Here is a 21,736-nt window from a genome sequence, read left to right as displayed (position 1 = left end):
GAGAATACCAAGAATACTTGAAACACCCTCCTGAGTCTCCTCTGATTGTTGAGGAATGGAATAGCAGAGCTGGTGGCAACCTGAGAAACAGAGGCAATCGGTTGTAAGATAACAGACAGCTTAGAGGTAGGGATAGCAAACGGGGGTGGCCAAGTGACAACTGGTCCAATCAATGGCATGGACGGTCCTGGGGTGACAATTACCCATAGCACAGACAAGAACCTTACTACCCCCATCAATATGGACACTATGGTTACAACCAAAGGCCTCCCTATGGCTACTACTGATAGAAGTGTCAGCAACTTTTAGTAAAATTGTCTGCTAACATGACAAAAGTTTACGTTGTATTTTCTGTTGGTCATAGTTTTACATCTGATTGTAGAAAATGAATTATTAATTTTTTGGAACTTGGGACTTTTAAAAAATTAGATCTTACTGGAGAGACATGATGGTTGCTGGAAATAATCACGCCCCTAAAAAGGTTGTGGGTTATATTGCTTGACTTCTACCTCAGATTTATCTTTGTTTCATGACTTAATAGTGCTTTGAATGTTGTATATTTTTTTCCTTGTTAGACCCTCAGGAGTTGCCTTTGTTTTACACAGAAATAAAAACTTTACATAGAAAATGCTTGCTTTTAATTTGTAATATAAGGAAGTATCCCTACACTTGGATGTGCTCATTCCTAAAATTTTACACAGGGAGTACAATCAGCTCCTAAATGCACCACTATGCCTACTTATGATGTACTGTACACAGTAGTAATTGAGAGGTAAAACAATCGTAGTATACTTCGTTTGGATTTTGTTGTTATGTGAATGTGGTACTTTGTAATTATAGGTATGAGTCATCTTCACAATCATATTGGTGTCTTTTTAGAGGGATATCAAGAATAAAGCTGTAAAATCAGGAAGGAATCAGTCTCAGCTTCAGTGTCTTAACCTAGCGGTGGGTGAGATTAAGGCACACAGTCATTTTACACAAACTCGAAGGCTTTTGCTAACATAAACATTACACGTTACGCAAAAGTTTAAGGCGGTAATGTTCCCTTCCTTCTCAGTCACATGTAAATAATGGTGTATTTTGACTCTATTTGCTTTTATTGTATTTAATGTGAGTTGAGTTTACAGTGTTATTTCATCTCCAGATGTACACCTTTGCTGCCTCCTCTTCTGTAAATACAGTGATGCTATAACCTCCTTTCAGAATAAGCACCATATTTCCCATCATTTTAATGGCCATTATAATGGTTTTATTCAAATAAAATACTTGTAAGTATTCTCCCTCAAAAAAATAAAATAAAAAGTAAAACTAATAGGTACTATTAAAAAAGAAACAGTCTCACAGACCCAGAGAACAAATGACCCGTTACCAGTGAGAGAACAGTGGAAGAAGAGGAAAGATAGCATAAAGGAATTAAGAGGTACAAACTACTAGGTATAAAATAAATAAGATACAGGATGTCATGTACAGCCCAGGTAACATAACTAATATTTTATAATAACTTTAAATGGAGTATAATCTATAAAAGTATTGAATTACTATGTTGTACACCTGAAACTAATATAATGTTGTAAATCAACTATACCTCAAAAAATAAAAACTTAAGGTAGAATAAAATTGAAAGTACAGAAATAAATCTTTATAATTATGGTCATTTGATTTTCAACATGAATGCCAACATAGGACAACTGAATATCCACATGCAAATGAATAGAGCTGAACCCCTACCTCACACCATAACCAAAAGGTAACTCGAAACAGACCAAAACCTAAAAGTAAGAACTAAAACAGTTCTTAAAAGAACACACAGTAGTAAATCTCTGACCTTGGGCTAGGCAATAATTTCTTAGGTGAATAACATGACATCAAAAGCACAAGTGACAGAAGAGAAAATTAACTGAACTTCATCAAAGTGAAAAACTTCAGTGCTTCAAGAGAAAACCATTAGGAAAGTAAAGAGAAAATCCACAAAATAGGAGAAATGTTTGTAAATCATATAATCTGCGCATCCAAAATGTATAGAGAACTCTTACAATTCAGCAAAAAAGACAAATAACCCTATTAAAAAATGGACAAAGGAACGGAATAGACATTTCTCCAAAGAAGGTTACAAATGGTCAACAAGCACATAAATGATGCTCAATATCATTAGCCATTAAGAAAATGAAAACCAAAACCTCAGTGACATACCACTTCAAACCCACTAAAATGACGAAAGTCCAAAAAGGACAGATAATCAATGTTGGTGAGGATGTGGAGAAATTTGAACCCTCAAACCTTGCTGGTGGGACTGAAAAACAGTGCAGACACTGGAAAACAGTTTGGCAATTCCTCAAAAAGTTAAACTGAGTTACACATGACCGAGCAATTCTGTCGCAAGGTATACACCCAAAAACGAAAATACATGTTCATACAAAAGCCTGCAGATGAATATGCACATCGGCCTTATTAATAATCGTCAAAAAGTGGAAACAATCCAACTATCCACTAATATATAAATGAATAAGCAAAATATGATATACTGAAAAACAGGAATATTTTTCAGCAATAAAAATAAATGAAGTACTATATGCTACAGTGTGGATGGACCTCAAAAACATTATGCTAAGTAAAACAAACCAGTCACAAGAGACCACATATTGTAAGATTCCACTTTTTTTCTGGCCACTCCAAGCAGCTTTCCAAGCACTTCCTAGTTCCCTACACCAGGGACTGAACCCTAGCCACGTCAGTGAAAGCACCAAGTCTTAACCACTAGACCGCCAGCAAATTCCTGTAAGATTTCACTTTTTATGAAATATCCAGGATAGGCAAACACCTACGGAAGGGGCTTCTCTGTAAAGAATCCGCCTGCCATGCGGGAGACCTGGGTTCGATCCCTGGGTCGGGAAGATCCCCTGGAGGAGGGCAAGGCAACCCACTCCAATATTCTTGCCTGGAGAATCCCCAGGGACAGAGGAGCCTGGAGGACTACAGTCCATGGGATCGCAGAACGTACAGGACTTAGCCACTGAGCACATAGCTACGGAAAAGAAATCGATCCCTGCGAGAGGCGGAGCGCGGAGGGCGCGGCGGCGGCCGGCGGGGAGCTGGGGGACTCTGGCAGGGACTGAGGGTGAGAGACTGCTAACGAGGCCAGGGTTTTGGCGGGGATGATGAAAACGTTCCGGAATTAGATAGTGACGGTGCCTGCACAGCTCTGTGACTAAAGCACCGAATTGTACACTTTAAAGTGATTAATTTGATGGCATATCAATTAAGTCTCAATAAAGCTGCTTTTCTCCTTAAAATATTAAATGTAAGAGAATATGCTATGGATTTATTCTGTCTTCTCCATTCACCTCTGTGACATTTTAAACTTTTCGAGTCATGTGAATTTCCTCAGTGTCTTTCTCACCATTTGTTCAAAACATAAGTATATTTTATTAGATAACAGAATCATAAATGTTCTTTCATCCCTACTTGTTTAACAGGAGCTCATCCTTTAAAGAATACTTTCTGCCAAGACACAATATTCTTGCATTAGCTAATATCCAACAAGAATCAGCAAAATGGTAGATGGTATCTGCAGATGGCTCTCTTTCCAAGGATTAATATAAATGAGGCCAGCTATCACCAATACAGGATTTTAGAATATGGCAACAGCATTTGTTAGAGTTGGTAAAGTTCATTGGATATTGGCTGCTAACAGTATGAACTTGACAGCTCTACAGATAACAAATAAGACATTCAAATTCTGTAGGTTCAGAATTTAACATATTCAGGAATTAAATTTAGGATTTTAAGCTCCTTTCTATTAGGGAAGTAATATATTTAAAACATTTTCAGTCAGCTTCTTTCCTGAGGTCTGGCAACAGTTTCTAGATGAAAAATGAATACCATCTCAGAACCATACAGTAAAAATGAAAGGCCAGTTTTCAAAACTCATTTAACCACAGCCTCATCAGTAGATGGTAATCAGAGTTACCTATAAATCAATTCTGCCTGTTCTCTCTGATGAGGGTCTTTGAAAGGATTCAGCCTTTACCCCCTTCTCAAAGGCAGAGGGGACCCCCTGGTAAAGCTAAGTAGACCAGACCAGCTTCAGATCAGCGCTGCCCCGTGATGGCCACACGAGGCCACCTTCAAGGCCTCACTAAACCCTAATTTGCCATTGTTGTTTAGTTGCTGAGTTGTAGTCGTGTCTGACTCTCTGTGATCCCATGGAGTATAGCCCACCAGGCTCCTCTGTCCATGGGATTTCCCAAGCCAGAATACTGGAGTGGGTTGCCATTGCCTTCTCCAGCAGATCTTCCTGACCCAGGAATCGAACCCAGGTCTCCTGCATTGGCAGGCAAATTCTTTACTGCTGAGCCACCAGGGAAGCCCAGATCCTACTTGTTCATCTGTAAAATGAAACCTCCACCTACCCCACAGTTACTATGAGTATTTAATGTAATAATATCTCTAAAGCACCGAGCACATGGTAGGTACAAAATAAATACTAGTTTCTCTTTGTTCTCCAAAGGGTAAAATACATATGACAAATGACAAAAACTACAAAAATCATGATGAATGAAACTCGTGGGTTTAGCATACACTGAAAAGAGCAGAGTTATCTGAATACTAAAAATAAACAAATCTTTATTTTCTAAAAGACCAAATTCATATAATTTTAAGTAGGGGAAATATAACCATGATGATAGGATACAAGATATCAAAGTGGGGGGGGGGGGCTGGGAATCACTTAACTGTGTACTGATTATATTGGTATTATATAACAGTTTTATTAGGAAAAACTGAATATCCAGTTTGTAGGATGCTGCAGACAATTTCAGTTAAATGGTTCTTCAAAGAAGCCAACAATAACTCAAGGTTTGGCCATATTTGCAATATTAGAATTTCCTATAGGAAGGCTTCATAATGAATTTAGTCACAGGACTTGAGAGTGCTCCTGAAAGGGAACAAAGCCAGGGCCAGATGCCTACAAAATACTACCAATCCTTTGAGACTCATCTATATGTGCATTCTTAAAAATTTTTTACTAAAGACATATGGAAAAGGGACAACAGAAATATACATATATATTTGAGGTCAGGGAACTCACAGACATAATTTTTACATTATTTTTTACAGGGGGTTATATATTCACCTGGTTAAAACACCCCAAGAAAATATAAAAGAGACTCAGTGAAAAGTTTGCTTCCCTCCCCTTTCCCTACCCACCTAGTTCTCATCACCCAACCTCCAAAATAGATAAACACTGTTAATTTCTTATGCATCATTCTTTACGCTTAGATGAAGCAAAAATACATTATTTTTCTACACAGAAAGACAAAGCAATTTATATATATCATTCTGCATCTCAAAGGCAAATTTTTAACTCCTAAAATGTTCCAATGAGAGTGTGAATATGAAAAACGGAAACCTCATTTAAAATGGTCAGAAGCAAAAGTAAACATCAAACTAAAGAGTTTTTGCACAAGGCAGGAAATTATCAACAAAATGAAAAGCCTGCCTCCTGAATAGGAGGAAATATTTACAAATGATATCTCTGATAAGGGGTTAATATCCAAAATACACAAAGAACTCATACAACTCAACATCAGAAAAAAGCAAAACAAAACATATAACCCAATTTTAAAATAGGCAGAGGACCTAAACAGACACTTCCCTAAAGACAATATAGAGATGGCCAATAGACACATGAAAGATATTCAACTTCACTAATCATGAGGGAAACACAAATCAAAACTGCAATGACATATCACTCACACCTATTAGAATGGCTATCATCAAAAAGACAAAAAATAACAAATGTTAGTTAAGAATGTAAAGAAAAATGAACCCTCATGCACTGTTGGTAGGAATATAAATTGGTATAGCCATCATGGAGAACAGCAGGGAGGTTCCTCAAAAATTTAAAAAACAGAGCTACCATACAATCCAACGATTCTACTCCTGTGTATTTTCCTAAAGAAAACAGAAACAGCCCCATGTTCATCACAGCATTATTTACAATAACCAAGATATGAAAGCAATCTAAGGCTACATTGACAAATAAATGGATAAAGAAGATGTGGCAATACATAATGGAATATTCAGTTCAGTTCAGTCACTCAGTTGTGTCTGACTCTTTGAGACCCCCAATGGAATATTACTCAGTCACAGAAAATGAAACACTGCCATTTGCAACAACATGGATGGCCCCAGAGGGTATTAGGCTTAAGTGAAATAAGTCAGACAGATAATACCATATGATTTCACTTTTGTAAGTAGAATCTAAAAGACAAAACAAATGAACAAACATAACAAAACAAAAACAGACTCATAAATACAGAGAACAAACTGGTGGTTGGCAATAGGGAGGAGGGGTAGGGGATGAGTGACATAGGTGAGGAACAGTAAAAGGGACAAACTTCCAGCTATAAAATAAGTCACGAGAATGTAATGTACAGAATACGGGAAACAGCCAATAATACTATAATTTGTATGGTGACAGATGGTAACTAGACTTACCGTGGTGACCATTTTATATTGTATAAAAATATAGAATCACTAGGTCATATACCTGAATCTAATATAAAATTGTAAGTCAATTGTATTTCAATTAAAAATTTTTAATAGGGACAAAATTGTTTTAAAAAATAATTAAATTTAAAAATAAGATAAACTACAGTCAGAAAGCCCTGAAGGGAGTGCTTTCACACATTACCCTGGTGGTGGCTGCTTGCAGACCTCAACAGGATGCTTACTTCATACACCCCTGCAGGAGGAAGGAAGTTTTCTCCTTGCTCAGCATCAGCCCAGCCAATGAGAAGTTCAACAACTAAGCCAATAAGGGGCTGCCATAACCCTGATTTCTCTCTCCTCCAAAGGACTTCTGTTCAAAAACAGTCCCTCCCAACTTCTCTTCCTTTTCTCTTGAAAAGACCTCTCCTTTCCTTTGTTCTTTGGACTCACCTACAGTTCACTATAGTTTGCACGTCCTAAACTATAAAGTGTGTTAGTCGTTCAGTCTTGTCTGACTATTTGCGACCCCATGGACTATAGCCCGCCAGGCTCCTCTGTCCATGAGATTTCCCAGGTAAGAACAATGGAGTAGGTAACCATTCTTTTTTCCAGGGGATCTTCCCAACCCAGGGATCAAACCCAGGTCTCCTGAACTATAATTCCTCTGCTATGCCTGAGTGAATTTGATTTTGCTGGCTAAGTCACCTACCTCTTTGTTTTAAAGACTGATTAAAGCAACAAATAAATTCAATGGGACAGGGGCTTCTGTTCACACTTGAGTGGGCTTTTAAAGGCAGGAACAGAAATAAATGATGTTAATGTTAGTAGGAATTAGAAATAAAGGAAATCTATGTCAGACACGGGGGTTCCCTGGTGGCTCAGATGGTAAGAATCTGCCTGCAGTGTGGGAGACCTGGGTTCAATCCCTGGGTTGGGAAGATCCCCTGGAGGAAGGCATGGTAACCCACTCTACTGGATACTACTGGATACTGAATACTTTCTTTCTTGGAGAATTCCCATGGATGGAGGAGTCTGGTGGGCAACAGTCCATGGGGTTGCAAAGAGGCGGACACAACTGAGCGACTAAGCACAGTACAGCACAGCGTATGGCAGACACAAAAATCAAGGAAGGAGGCATAGTTTCATAAATCTCTGAAAAATCCTTTGCAGCCAAACACTGAAGCATCGTATCTTTCATTAATTAAAAAGATAATTTCCCAACAAACAAAAAATAAATTAAACCAAAAATTCATGAGAAGAGAGAGTAGGGGGTAAAAGCAGATGAATTAGAAAGAAAAAGAAAAGTATTGATGTTGAAATGGACTAAAATGTAAACTATGAACAAATATGTACACTTAGAAATATAAAACTAAGAACCAATTTTTTTAAATTACAGTAAAGTCTTAACTTCTGACTGTTTATTAACAGTGGTCCAGGTTCAAATAAGCAAATAAAACAGTGCTTTCATGTTTAAGCCATCATCAATGTTACCACCAGGCTGTCTGGAAGCTGGGTAAAAATATCTTTTTAAAACCTTTTTCATTCCTGCTTATGAAAAAACAGGCCTTAATTCTCAGTGCAGCCTAAATAGCTATTGCCTTGGTCCTGAGCTCCTTATAATATTTGGCTCAGGCCTTGTTATAGGTGAGCTGGAGCTGCTATAAAGTCAGCTACCTGGGCTTAATCACCCACATGTATCTCTTGAGAGAGCTTCCAGGGATATTCCTGCATCCAGCACCATTTCTCTAACTCCCAAGAATGGAAGGCTGATCTACATGTGCTTCTCAACAATGCATTTCTCTGCTGATGAAAGGCTGGAAGAAAAGGGTTTGGAACTCTGACACAGCACTTCTCAAAGACTGCTAACCTTCGGTCTAACAGTTGGTGATGGACAGAGAAGCCTGGGGTGCTGCAGTCCATGGGGTCGCAAAGAATTGGATACGACTGAACTGAACTGAACTGAACCTTCTTAGTCTTCTACTTAAAGACAAAGAGGTCGCTTTTAAACCAGATGTCTAAACCTAACACAAACGAACTTTTTTGCCTACCCAATATTTTCTAAAGGGAACAGTGATCTTATCTAGAAGTGAGCTTTTAAGACCAAAACACTACTCAATCTATAACATGGTTAACATCTTCAATGAGAAAAAAAAAAATGGCACAAAATAATGCTACTGCCATGACACGAATCAAAAAAAATTATAAATAGTTTTAAATTTTATCATACATGCCAATGCTTAAGGAAAAAAACAGCTTATTTAGAGACGAAGAGGTGGGTGGAGACTTCTGTGGAAATTTTGGAAGGAATTACTGGGTATTCTCAAACACTAGTTCTTTATAATGTCTACCTTTCCTCCCAAACTAAAAGCTTTCCTTTTCCTTATTAAAGGCTTGTTCTTAACAGCATCGCCATGATTAGTATCTTTTTTGCTCAAGACCAAAATAAAGAGGGTGGAATGGAAAAAGGACAGAGAGAAATATTCTTAAAGCAAAAGCAGGAAGAAGAGAATAAAGAGAACAAGGTTAAAAGACAGACTAAACTCTCAGAAAGTGGGGGGAAGCCACAGAAGGATACAGGAGGAAAGTGTGGGTCACAGCTTGTCTAGGAGAAAAAGAGGGTGGAGAGATTAGCCCAGACAGACACTGTCTGGAAAAGCTGGTGGGGTTAGTAACTAGACAGTTGTATGCATGAAATTATTCTAAATCAACTAACTCTGAGACAGCCTATAAGATGAGGATCACAAGAAACTTCAAGATCACCTATTCCTACCATTGGAGGGAGCTCTGTTAAGCCAATTACTCCACACAATGTACTTATCATTAGGAGACTATTTCAAAACATCTAAAGTTCAACAGTTCTAATCTTCAACTGAATTCAACTCTTTCCCCTTGGTTCAGGTCCATTATTTCTGCTTTTCCTTTTATGACCATAATTGATGATATATGAATATTCTATCATTGCTCTTCTTAAATATCTTGTATTTTAGATGTGCACAGAACACAAATGTTGACTCACTTCCATCAACAGGATACATGCTTTATGCTGATTTGGATGGTTATTTTGGTCCATCCCACACCCTCACCTCATCCCCTTTATGAGCACTAGTATAAATTTCCAGTAGTGTTATTCAGGTTTGGGGAATGGCAGGTGGCCAGGAAATACAGTAAAAAGAACTGGCTCCAAAGTGCCTGGAATCTCTGACATTGGCTGACTAAACAAACATGATTCTCTAAGCAACAAAACAACCCTGTATAAGGGAAATTTTTAATGGCATTGGAAATATGGATATACACATACATATGAAAGCTTACAAAATATACTCTAAAATACTAACAGTGATTGAGTGGTAGGTTTACTGATGATTCTTATTTCCTCTTTTTCTTCTTTTAATTTTTCTTAAAAATTCTTAAAAATGTATTACTTTGGTGATTTAATATTTTTTAAAAGATACAAAATAGTGAACATATAGATAAGAGAAATAGAAAATGGATAAATTAATTACAAAGTGGAATATTATGCAGCTGTCAAAACCAATGACGCGGACCTATAGATGTTCATGATAAGGTGTTAAATAAGAGATAAAAGGACAAACTGTATAGAATGAGTCCCATTTTTAAAAAACTTTGTGTATATTTACAGATATACATACTTATATAAGCACGGGGTCAAGACTAGAAGAAAATAAAAACCCAGCAGTGGTCACCTTCGTCAGTAAGATTAGAGTGAAGAGGACTTATTTTTTTTCCTTTACACACTTCTCAATTGCTTAGATTTAAGGGCATATATTTTTAATTAAAAAGAATATTTAGAAAATGTAAGAGACAAACTAAAATAAAAATGAGAAAAAAGATGACATACAGTGTTTTCTTGGGAAACTAAGAAATTAAGGAGATGATTTCTATATTCCATTTTAGCTGACCACATACAACTGAGCGACACACACACATGTAATATATATGTGCATTAGATTATATAGCCTATATACTCGTCCTTATACATATTTGTCTGCATGTGTGGATGCTGAGTTGGAAATCAGATTATTTTAACTTCGACCTATTTTTATTTTAAAAAACAAGGAGGTAAATAACTAGAATAATAAAGTTCCTTCTCATTTTTCAACTCAAGGAAGCAGTCAGTCAAGTCCTTAGTGAAGCCCCACTGGACTGAGGACTTTCCATCCAGCAGCCAGTAGATTGGCTAGTCCGCCAGTGAGTTCGATTGTGCATCTGAATACATTAGATGTGTTAGTCGCTCTGTTGTATCAACCCCATGGACTGTAGCCCACCAGGCTCCTCTGTCCATGGGATTTCCCAGGCATGAACACTGCAGTGGGTTGTCATTTCCTCCAGAGGATCTTGTGACCCAGGGACGGGACCCAGAGATGGGACCCAGGGATGAGACCCAGGTCTCCCGAATTGCAGGCAGATTCTTTACTATCTGAGCCACCACGGAAGCCCACTTTCCATCTTACATATTATCCCTCTCCTTTTTGCTTTTTAAAGTCACTCAGTCTTGTCTGACTCTTTGCAACCCCATGGATTATACAGTTCATGGAATTCTCTAGGCCAGAATACTGAAGTGGGTAGCCTCTCCCTTCTCCAGGGGATCTTACCAACCCAGGGATTGAACCCAGGTCTCCCCCATTGCAGGCGGATTCTTTACCAGCTAAGCTACAAGGGAAGCCCAAGAATACTGGAGTGGGCTTCAGCTTGGACTTGAAGCCCAAGAATACTATCCCTTCTCCAGTGGATGTTCCGGACCCAGGAATCCAACCAGGGTCTCCTGCATTGCAGGTGGATTCTTTACCAACTGAGCTATCAGGGAAGCCTGCACAATTTGCCATACATAATCACCCTTCTTTCACTCACCCTCATTGCAGGAAAACAGATTTCAGTGTTGAATAATGGAAGAAACTGTGGCTACAAGGAGATGTACCAAAAGCAGGTTTTCGGGACCTGTCAGACACAGGAAAGGCCCTGAGAAATTGGTCAAGGGCAAGAAGATTTTACCCTTCCTAGTTCTCCTTGAAAACTCTAGCTCAGCTTCAGACAGGCAATAACATTTTACTTCTTGAGGCTCTGAAACAGCCTCCAACATCAGATTTCCATGTTGTCTTCTTCAGCAATGACAACTCAGAGTTAGTATGGAGTTAAAATTTCTTTGACATGAACTACCAGATATGGAATCAGTACTATCTTTCTCCATTAATTTTTTTTTTTAAAGTTCTACCAGTTTATTGCTACCAACCCATCTCCCTCCATCCTCGTGCCCACATGCTCAGTTATGTAACCCCATGGACTGCAGCCTGCCAGACTTCTCTGTCCATGGACTTTTCCAGGCAAGAATACTGGAGTGGGTTGCCATTTCCTTCTCCTCCATTAAATTTTTTAAAAAGTGAAATGAGAACAAAGACTCCACCATAAAGAATGCAATAGGTAAAGGAAAACAGAGTCCCTTAACATAATATGGGGGCTGCTTCTGTCAGGAATAACATGTTACATAATTTGAGTTTCATGAATCAGCAGTTTTAGCCTGTAATTACAGGAATTTTTCAAAAAGGGAAGGAAAAAAAAAATCCCTGAGGATTGGAAAAGGTAAAGTAGGTTTTGAAACAAGGCAGGTTTCAAAAGTATTTTATTCCACCCCCATACAAAAGAACGTTGACAGGCAGATGACTCAGTCTGGCTTCATTAAGGGTTTCAACACCTAAAATTCCTCATGGGAAAGCCCACCCCATCTCTCATTTTCCTCCATAGCCCTTCCCAATTCCTCCCACCAGGTAATGGCCATATTTTCCTCTCTCATTAAAGGTTATCCATGTGGCGGAAACATACTTTAGGATACACAGAGTTACACTTGAAGGAGAAAAGTTGAGGATTTTTGTTTGTTTTTTGAAATACTACAGTAATTGTAACACTTCAAAAAACACAGCAGTGATGTCAAACACTTCAAAAAAATTATAATACCTATGATCTCTGTGTTTGAACTTGCTCATAAAACCAGGTGGCTTAACTGAGTTCATTTACAATGAAAACCTACAGTGATTGTAAATGATCTCGAATGATCAGGAAGAGACAAGAAAGTTGTCAACACAACCACGAGAACCATGTGTCCAATGGCAACTCCAAATCAGAGGGGGGAAAAGTAGGATGCTTGAAAAAAAGGGGAAAAAATACCCAACTTATTTGCTTTTTCAAACATCAGAGATGATCAGTTCCAAGAAATGAGTTCAAAGGGCTTTCCAGCTCATCCCTTTTGTAGAAATTATGTTGTAGCAGATACTGTTTGAAAAAGAGAGGTGTTAGATTAGGCCTGGCAATCCCTTAGTCACAACTCAACTATGGTGTGACAACTCAACACATAATGTTTTGAAATACAGCAAGAAGTCTGAAGTCATTGGGAGTCATTCATTCCACAAATGTTTATTACAGGCTGGCACGTGCCAGGCACTGTCCACACACCTGCTCTCCATTCAAGCTCTGCCTCTTACCAGCTGTGCTATCCAGGCTAAAGCACTTTCATATTTCTATGCCTCAGTTTCCTCATCTGTAAAGCAGGAATGAAAACTGGCTATCCAGCTCATGAGGTCTCTCTGAAGAGCAAATAAGCATATGCGGGAGCATTCTGTAACCCATGGAAGTGTTGGTTGTCATTTGGCTGAACTGAACTCCTGAATGTCTATGTGCCATAAAATTAAATCAGAAGAAAGTGAGCCTTCTTGCTTCCAGGAGACACTTCACAATCTTATTAAATAAGGCTCAGAGTGTCATTTCATCATCTCCCTGGAAATTTAAATATATGAAACAGAGAAAGCTAGTATGACGTGCGGATTTTGACATTAGATTCATAACCACCATAATGACAAGAACCATACTTATTTCAGTCACTGTTTTGGGTCTCCATCTGGCCATCAGGCTAAGGCATCCATCTGAAGAGGGTGCTTAACTCTGGAAAATATTCTCTCAATATATCTGCAAATCACAAAATGGTTACCTAGAAGGTTGACCCATCAACTCAGTGTTACCTGAGTTTTACAGTTTACAGCAAATGGTAATAAAATTACAAAGTGTTGTTTGTTATGTGGATGTGTTCAAACAAAAATGTTCTATTTTATAGTATATTTCAAGTTCAGTCTGACCCTCAAATCTAAGCTACAGTCATGTCTGTGTGTATATGTTAGTCACTCAATCGTGTCTGATTCTTTGTGACTCCATGGACTATAGCCTGCCAGGCTCCTCTGTCCATGAAATCCTCCAGACAATAATACTGCAGTGGGTTTCCATTCCCTTCTCCAGGGGAATCCTCCTGACCCAGGAATCAAACCTGGGTCTCCTGCATTGCAGGTGGGTTCTTTGCCACGTGAGCCACGAGGGAAACCCAAGCTACAGTCTTACCAATTGTCAAATATGTTAGGAAGGAAACAGAATTAAGTTCAGTGCAGTGGCAGCTGAAGAAAGAGGAAGTTCTGGTCTCCTCAAAGTTAGTTAAGGATGGGCATTCTGTCCAGTTGAGAAGGACCATGATATGGAAGATGCTAGCGATCTGGCCAGAAATCTGTAAGAAGAGTTCTCACTCCCTTCCTTCCACACTCCCTTCCCCCAGGGGAGTAGATGGGTGATGGCTTGCTTTACTGGACTGGAAGCCAAGCCGGCTAGAAGGCACACCCAGTCCTAAAATATGCCTGAAACTTCCTCTGTTTCTAAAAGCTCTTGCAGTGACATTCAGGGAACTGAAGTATGCATAGCCTGGACACTGCTAGAACTGCTATAATTTAACATTTTAAGTTAACAATTTGAGTTAATATTTATAAAACACTTAGAAACACTTAGAAAGAGCCAAACACATGTCTACTGTAACACAGAGCTACCTAAGTGTTTGATAAATAAAAAAGCACTTCCCAGATTGGCTGGGTCAATGATCAACCTACTGACAAAGTAGAGAATCAAAATACACAACGGTCTACTATTTTTTTTTTTTAACCCTGATAAAGATTTAGAAACTGTCGTGCTCTGCATCTCAAGTGTATCTGTACAGCCTTGTGCAGAACTGAAACTCTAGTCGTGGTTCAGAAATCACTACTAAATTAAATAACCTAAGAGTTTAAGTTTCAACAGATGGATTCTTTCTCTTTTCTGTCATTCCCGGTAACCACCACTAAAAATGACAAAATCTAAAAATCTCAAAGCATTTCTAGATGGCACATACCAGTGCTCAACTGGGAATCAACAGAGCCAAATGCACCTTAAAAGGGACAGAAAAGGGTTCAAATCACAGAGAGCTTAAAGGAGAGCCACGCATTAAGGTCTCAGACAGCAGGTTCGCTGCCAACAGGTTAAGGATTTCCATGCCCTCGCAGATCCTCACGGGTAACCTGCACCCACTTTCGACCTCAGGTGGGGGGTCTCCCACCCTCCCGGTTCCCGGTTCCGAAGCTGCACTCGGATTAACAACATCCGTCCCCGGGGACACCCCTCGGGCGTTTAGAAATCAGAAAGCAGAAACCGAATTCACCTCGAGGAAACAAAGAACACAAACTCTCACACTCGAGGGCTGGGCGAGGGAACGGCTTTTCCCACCCGACCAACGCGGAGGTTTCCGGGCTGAAGGACGGGGGCGCCGCCACGGGACCCGGGAAAGTCACATTTGCTCCAGAAAGAGGCAGCCGAGGAGGCCCGGGTCCCCTCGCCCCGCCCGGTCCCACCCGCCCGAGGGCCCTACTGCGGCCCGGCCGCTCGCCCACCCCGCGGCCCCGGGCCCCCGCCGCCCCGCACCTACCCGGCTCCGCGATGCTGCCTCCCCGCGCGGCGGTCGCGAAGCCGAGCGCTCTCGTGCTTCTTCCTTCCCGGCAGGGCCGCCGGGCGCTGGCGTTTCCTCCCAGACGCGTCACGGCGGCCGGCTCCTCCCGCAGGGCGAAGCCGGGCGACCGGCAGCGCGCGGGGAAGGCGCCCGCTCCGGGCAGAGGGGCGGCCCGCCCCGGGCCGGAGCCGCGGGCTGGGCGATACCCCCAGCCGCGGAGACCCGCGCTCCGCCCGCTTCCCCGAGGACCCTCGCGAGAGCCCCCAGCCTCGCCCGGGGCGCCAAGTTCGGGGGACCCCGCGGTAACCCGCCTAGACTCCCCGGGGTTTTCCGCTGCTCCGCGTGTAGTGACCGCTGCCCTGGGGCCCAGGAGCGCTGTGGGCCATCGTGCCCGGGCCCGGCCGGGGATCCTGAGCCTGGTGCGCGCAGGGGGCAGGACCGCCCGAACCCCGGAGGCTCCCCCAGAGCCGCCCGGGAATGGCCTGGTGGGCATGTGTACTGGTGTAATGCAAAGTATCCAGATAATTTTAGGGGAACAGCTGTGCTTCATTTAGCATTATTTGCACAATTTTCTACTTTTTCATCAGCAGAGTTTTGGCCTTTGTAAGATGGGAGAGCGCTTTCACAAAGTGGCAGATCCTGTATACAGAGAAATTTCCTTTCCACAGTTATTTCTGGATCCCTCTCTCTCAATATATATGTATATATTGGGAAAATAGGCATAAAGTACAGTACATATTAAAATCCAATAGATACAAATCAACATATCGCCAGTGGTCCTTTGTATATTTTTTCTGAGGTCCACACAAAGCAATCCACACTATAAAGCTCAGAGAAGCTAAAGAAATTCCTCTGGTAACAAAATCAACAAGTGATCAGTGTGATCTCTTAGTGAAAGCCATGTTCACGGGACTGAAAAATTTCTCAGACAAGAGGAAGTTTTGTGACAATGAACTCCAAGTGAGATGATAGACAAATACCTGGCTATTACTATTTTTCAACTTTTTTTTCTTTTGTTTGAAAAACAAACATCTGGTAACCATTACCTTTTCAAGAGAAATTTGTCCTCCTACTGTGAAGAACACAACACTCACACACACACACACACACCCATCTTCCACAAACATTTCAAGACAGGAAGGTTGGTGGGCAATGTTCAACTGATAAGCTAATAAGACTTTGGATATTTTGCATTTACAATCTGAGAGCTACAATTTAATAGCTTGATTTCTCAGAACACTAGAGGTCATAAATATATTCAAGACCTATTGAAGGACTTTTTCACTTAATTAAAAGGACACACTTTAAGGCTGATGGCTTTGATTAATCATATTCACCTATAGATATAGATTATATCTCCATTTTCCTTTAGGTTTCCAATTTCCAAGTTTTCACTGTAAAAGCTATCAAATTTTCAGCAATATCTAGCTGATGTTTATGCCTTTATAAAAGGTTTCACGTACATTCACGTAAGGACTTTTTTTAAAACAGAGTTTTTTTGTTAGACTCTGGGTTCCAATATTTTGTTTGCTAATATGATTCATTTCATGAGATAGGGCAAATATTTTGTCATCTGTTATATTTACAATGTAGAAATCATGAGCACAAGCTTTGGAATCAGACTCAGATTTAAGCTGTGGCTCTGCCACTCTCTACTTCAAATTCACCTCTCTGAACAATGGTTTCATCAAAAACTTAACGATGATAATAGTACTTTTTTCTCCTCAGTAAAACACATAGAACATGTGTGTATGCTTAATCATGCCCAACTCTGCAACTCCCATGGACTGTAGCCTACCAGGCTTCTCTGTCCATGGGATTCTCCAGGCAAGAATACTGCAGTGGATTGCCATTTCCTTGTCCAGGGGCTCCTCCCAACCCAGGGACAGAACTTTGACTCCTGCATTGGTGGGCGGATTCTTTATCATTAAGTCACCTGGGACATCCAAAACACATAGTAATAGTGCTTATCTCATGAAATTGCTATCAGGATCAAATGAACCTAGTAGAATGGCTGGAATGTATTATCAACTGACTGATGATTGTCTTCACATTATTATAGCTTTAACACATATAAAAATGCCAATTTTCATATTTCATTTGCACTACTATAAAGAATGGAGCTTCCCAGGTAGCTCAGTTGGTAAAGAATCTGCCTGCAATGCAGGAGACCTGGGTTCGATTCCTGGGTCAGGAAGATCACCTGGAGAAGCAAATAGCAACCACTCCAGTATTTTTGTCTGGAGAATCCTATGGACAGAGGAGCCTGGCAGGCTACAGTCCATGGGGTTTCAAGAGTTGGACACGTCTTAGCGACTAAACCACCACCTCTATAAAGAATGGTCAATTTTTAGAGCTTTGAGATTTTTGTAGAAGTCCGAAAAGTAACAGGAAAAAAAAAAAATCACAAGAGGAAGGGGATATATGTATACATATAGCTAATTCACTTCCTGTATAGCAGAAACTAACAACATTGTAAAACAATTATACTCCAATAAATAAATAAAAATAAATTAAGGGTCTCACGTTAAAGAAAAAGAAAAATATTGAGACATAGCTATGTTCAGAATTTTAGAAAATTGGACTGGCAATACTGTAAACTACTGACCCAAACATTAAAAAAATAAAAATAAAAAAAACCTACCTAACCAGGAAGGTTAGGAATAGGAAGGATAGGCTTTGTCACTCAGTTGTGTCTGACTCTTTTTGACTTTTCCAGGCCAGAATACTTGAGTGGGTAGCCTTTCCCTTCCCCAGGGGATCTTTCCAACCCAGGGATCAAATCCAGGTCTCCCACATTGCAGGAGGATTCTTTACCAGCTGAGACACAAGGAAGGCCCAAGAATACTGGAGTGGGTAGCCTATTCCATCAAACCCAGGTCTCCCACATTGCAGGAGGATTCTTTATCAGCTGAGCCACAAGGAAGGCCCAAGAATACTGGAGCAGGTAGCCTATCCCTTCTCCAGTGGATCTTCCTGATCCAGGAATCGAACCGGGGTCTCCTGCATTGCAGGAGGATTCTTTACCAACTGAGCTATCAGGGAAGCCCAACCAGAGAATACAGTATTTCTTTTTAAATAATATATTCTGATAAGATGAGTGTCTGGCTTTCATCCTCTTTTCAAAATGGAAAGCCTTTTCTCTAATATGGTATCTGATATGGAACCCTCATGACCTTTTATATCATAATAAAGTCCTATGTTATTTATAATTCTTTTATTGTAACCATGGAAAAGTTGAGGAGCATAATAATACAAGATTATCACTTCCCTTAGGGAAAAAAAAATTTGATAAAATAGGCAGTCACAGGACTTGAATGACTCTATTCATAAGTCAGCTGGAAATGGAAGTGAGGGCCAGTATTCATTAGAATATTTGTTTTATAGCAGGAAACTCATCAAAACTAGAGATGTAAAAATAATACTACCAACTACATGATTAGAAAAGGAAAGATGTTCTAGATGCATGTTATTTGTATAGTTTTTATATACATTTTTTATACTTTTTCCTTCCTTCTACTACATACTCATCTACTTAAGTGGGTCAGACATTGTGAGTTGTTGCTATAGTTTCCAGCTATGTTTATCCGTTGATATACCAACCATCTCTGTGCTTGGCGTTCTAAGTCCCTTCCGTTGTGTTTGACCCTGTGTGACCCCATGGACCGTAGCTTGCTCGCTACTCTGTCCATAGAATTCTCCAGGCAAGAATACTGGAGTGGGTTGCCATGCCCTCCTCTAGGCGATCTTCCCAACTCAGGGATTAAACTTGCATTTCTTTTGTCTCCTATATTGGCAGGCGGGTTCTTTGCCACTAGAGTCACCTGGGAAGCCCCAAGCCAATCACAGTCTCCCACAACTTCAGTAAAGAGAAAAACCATTTTTTTGAGAAAGTAATTTAACGCATAGTCCTAGCCATGAATTGGTTCAGAAAATAACTAATTGGTTCAGAAAAGCCTGCTGTAAAAATAAGTAAGGATATGAAAATTAAAGTGACCAACTTACTGAATTTTCTGAGTAAAGTAATTTAATAAAACACAAAGCAATGCAAGCATAATTAGAAAAACTCCCATACTCACTGGAACTGAAACTGACTGGTTTATCCTGCCTTAGCACAAAGCAAAATTACCCTGTTTCCTTGAGACCTTGTGGCTCAGCTGGTAAATGCGGGAGACCTGGGTTCAATCCCTGGGTTGGGAAGATCCCCTGGAGAAGGGAAAGGTTATCCACTCCAGTATTCTGGTCTGGAGAATTCAGTCCTTGGGGTGGCAAAGAGTTGGACACTTTTGATCTGGAAAATGGTTCAGAGCGTGCTCATTTTGTATGTTGCAGGTGGGAGTGGCTCAAACCTCAAAGTCTTTCTTGGGCCAGATTAGCCATGTTCAAACTCAAAACTGAAATACCTGATGTTCAGGCATGTTTTGTATTGGTAATAAAGAGAAAACTCTATTTTAAAAGACTATATGTGGGATAAATATAAAGCTTCTAGATCATAGAACTTTCTTAACTTTGTATATTAGACTCAAGAGAAAAACTAAAGGGAAGTATCAGATCAAACTCCCTAAACTGCTAGCATCAGCTTTTTGATTAAAAAGTTGCTAGAAATTGCTTTAAATCCTCCTAAGACCATTCATTATCTGAAGTAAGACTATTATCTTCCCCTATTAAGGAAGTCTCATTGCCTTCCAATCTAGTTGTGAGTATCAAGAACAAAATGTAAATTGCTTCCTTTTTCTTTCTTGTTTTTCTCTTGGTTTTTTTATGTCTCTGGTTTGGATAGTCTGTTATGTACAATAAACCATGTCTGTTAATAGTTGACCATAACTTATTTATGTTAAGTCAGTCAGCATTCCTATGTTCCTCAGAGAATCGTATTAGGCCTTTGAGCTCCAACCTACTAGGTGAACTTTGAAGATAATAATTGTTTTAGTTACTTATCAGTATGGAATAATAGCTTTTCTTAAACACCATTCATTTGGTGACTCAGTTACTTACTGTCAATTATGTGCGATTAATGATTGAACCCATTTCAGATGGCAAAGGCTTAATAGCCTTTGGCTTAAGAAGGAGCATTGCTGTCATTTCCTTACCTAGTTCCCCAAGGAATCTGTGTCAAAGGCTTAATAAAACTTAAGGGACTATAACTCTTCAGATACCAAAAGACCCTTAAATTCCCTAGGTTTTGTAGAATAAACAGCAGTTTAACTTTTTCTATTCATTCTCTTTCTGATGTTTTACAACTCTCATACAACTTCTTTCCAAATTCTCCACATTCTATTTTAGATGAGATGCCATTATGAGTTATGGAATCTTCCTGAAAGTAATTGGGCAAGCCCGTAATATATGAGAGCTTTATCTCAGCTTTTCAATTCACACTCCTATAACGCAATTCGGAATTATTCTTATATTTAAAATTGAAGTGAAGTGTTAGTCACTTAGTCATGTCCATGTGGTCACATGTGTGACCTTGTGGATTGTGGCCACCAGGCTCCTCTTATCCAGGCAAGAATACTGGAGTGGGTTGCCATTCCCTTCTCCAGGGGATCTTCCCGACCCAGGGATTGAACCTGGGTCTCCCTGCATTGTGGGCAGATTCTTTCTCGTCTGAGGCACCACATTTAATATTATGTAGACTAAAATCAGAACTCTAAATGTTTGTTTAGCCTACTTATACTTCTCAAATTATATTTAAGGGGTTATTTTGATTATCCTATTGCACTTCTCTGCACCTGTTTTACCAGACCTGTATTTTTCCTGGATGATTTAAAAATATTTATTTATTTGGCTGCTCTGGGTCTTAGTTGTGGCATGCGGGATCTAGTTCCCTGGTCAGGGATCTAACCAGGCCCCCTACATTGGGAAAGTACATGCAGAGTCTTAACCACTAGACTACAGGGGAAGTCATTGGTTCAATGTTTTTTTTTTAAGTTCATCAAATTCATTAAGACCAAAGACATCCAAAGTGGAGGGTACACAGCATAGGAGTACTCAAGACAACCTACCACAGTTGAGAAAGAAAATATCCCAGTGTCTAACATATCTTCCTCAGCTTATGATGGGATTACATCCCCAGTAAACCTCTGGTAAATTGAAAAGACATTTAGTACACCCTACCTATTAGACATCATAGCCAAGACTAACTTAAACCTGCTCAGAATATTTACATTAGGTTACAGTTGGATAAAATTCTCCAACACAAAGCCACATGGATAGCTCATGTAATTCATTGAACACTGTACTGAAAGTGAAAAGCAAACACTTATCTGGGTCCAGATTGGTATGGATTATTTACCCTTCTGACTGCATGGCTGGCTGTTCAGGAGATGTCACTAGCTACTGCTGTACACCATCACCAAGAGGATCATACAGCATATCCCTCCCCTAGGAAAAGATGAAAATTCACAAGTCAGAGTTTGGTTTCTACTGAGCTCGTATTGCTTTCAC

At 39.9% G+C, this 21,736-nt stretch overlaps 1 protein-coding gene across 3 annotated transcripts in view; it reads right to left on the bottom strand.

Moving 5' to 3' along the window:
* SGK3 (serum/glucocorticoid regulated kinase family member 3) overlaps window positions 1-15,421 on the bottom strand; it is a 107,249-nt gene extending 91,828 nt beyond the window's left edge. For 2 of the 3 annotated variants that reach the window (XM_061123419.1, XM_061123417.1), the window contains exon 1: window positions 15,272-15,421. The gene's annotated coding sequence lies outside the window, so the exon portion shown is untranslated. The remainder of the gene's footprint in view (window positions 1-15,271) is intronic. The other variant, XM_061123420.1, reaches the window with a different exon arrangement.
* Window positions 15,422-21,736: the final 6,315 nt, after the last annotated feature.

The sequence above is a fragment of the Dama dama genome, chromosome 21 (genome assembly GCF_033118175.1).
Source record: "Dama dama isolate Ldn47 chromosome 21, ASM3311817v1, whole genome shotgun sequence".
NCBI lineage: Eukaryota > Metazoa > Chordata > Mammalia > Artiodactyla > Cervidae > Dama > Dama dama.
The sequence above is the reverse complement of the archived record's forward strand: the minus strand, read 5'-3'. Positions and strand labels throughout refer to the sequence as shown.